The following is a 1,473-nucleotide window of genomic DNA, read 5'->3' on the forward strand; positions in this document are numbered from 1 at the left end:
CCTGGTAAGACAATTTTTGGTTTCTTTGTTGCTGTTTTTTCTTCCTTCCTTCCTTCCTTCCTTCCTTCCTTCCTTCCTTCCTTCCTTCCTTCCTTCTTTCTTTCTTTCTTTCTTTCTTTCTTTCTTTCTTTCTTTCTTTCTTTCTTTCTTTCTTTCTTTCTTTCCTCCTTATACTGACAACCTATTTATCCTAACAACAATTATAGCATACTACATATACACTCACATAGTTATACAATATTTTCTTATTTTTTGGTGAGAGTTGAAAAAGTGGTATATGTACCTGGACAGTGTTGCAATATATCATCTCACTAATTTTGAGTTGATTGATTGTACTGTGGAACAATATGAATAGTCTAATCAATTAAACTTAACGCACTCTGACTCTTCTGAAACTGCTAGGAAGTCACAGAGAAATCTCAAAATGTTACTGTCACACATAGTTAAGTGTAATAACAGACCCCAAATGACAGAATAGTTTACCTCTTTCCTAGCTAGGTATTGTCATTCAGCTCTGTGGCAAGAGTTTCAGGATTAGATTCAAAGGTCAGTAAGGTCAGATCAGCACTGGCTTCCTGGCTGATGACTCCAGTGGTATATTCCACAACTTTGCCTAGGGTTTTCTATAGACAAGCAAGGGCTGTCATTAGATCTTGAATGATTTTTTAATGAGCTAAATTCAGGAGTGAGAAAGACAGGTATGCAACCTTTGAAAAGGCTGATCTTGGCTAAAGGTCTTACCCTTGGTTCCTGCCAGGGGCACCACGCTAGATGGATTATCTGATTACTGTGCCCTGTGCAAGAAAGATAGGGCCGACCTTGCCAAGCAGCATGTGGGCTAAAGATTGGGGAAATGCTGATGTCCTGGCCCTTTATGCCAAAGTCTGCCAGCAGAATGGCGCTGTACCCACTGTGGAGCTTAAAGTCCTTCCTGATGGAGACCATGACTTGAACCACTATTCATATGTAACAGAAACGTCACTGACAGCTGTCTCCAAGGCCCTGAGTGACCGACCACCTTGTCTACTTGGAAGGCACATTGCCAAAGCCCAACATGATCACACAGCTTCCTTCCCTTCCATTCCTCCCACTCTCCCTCACAATTCCCCACATCCCCTTGTCCCTTTCTCCTCAGAGAAAGGGAGGCCTCCAATTGATATCACCCTGCCTTGGAACATCAAGCAGCAGTAGGACATGGCTCATCTTCTATTGAGGTTAGACAAGGCAACGCAGTAGGGGAAAGGGATGCCAAGGCAGGCAACAGAGTCAGATTCAGCCCCTGCTTTGCTTGTTAGGGGACCCACAGGAAGGCCAAGTGTACACTTGTTACGTATGTGTAGGGGGCCCTAGGTTCACCCCATGCCTGCTCTTTGGTTCGTGGTTCAGTCCCAAACCCCTATGAGCCCAGGTTAGTTGATTCTGAAGGTTTTCTTGTAGTGTCTTTGATCTCTATGGCTCCTCCAATCTGTCCCC

The sequence above is a fragment of the Mus pahari genome, chromosome 8 (genome assembly GCF_900095145.1).
Source record: "Mus pahari chromosome 8, PAHARI_EIJ_v1.1, whole genome shotgun sequence".
Classification (NCBI taxonomy): domain Eukaryota; kingdom Metazoa; phylum Chordata; class Mammalia; order Rodentia; family Muridae; genus Mus; species Mus pahari.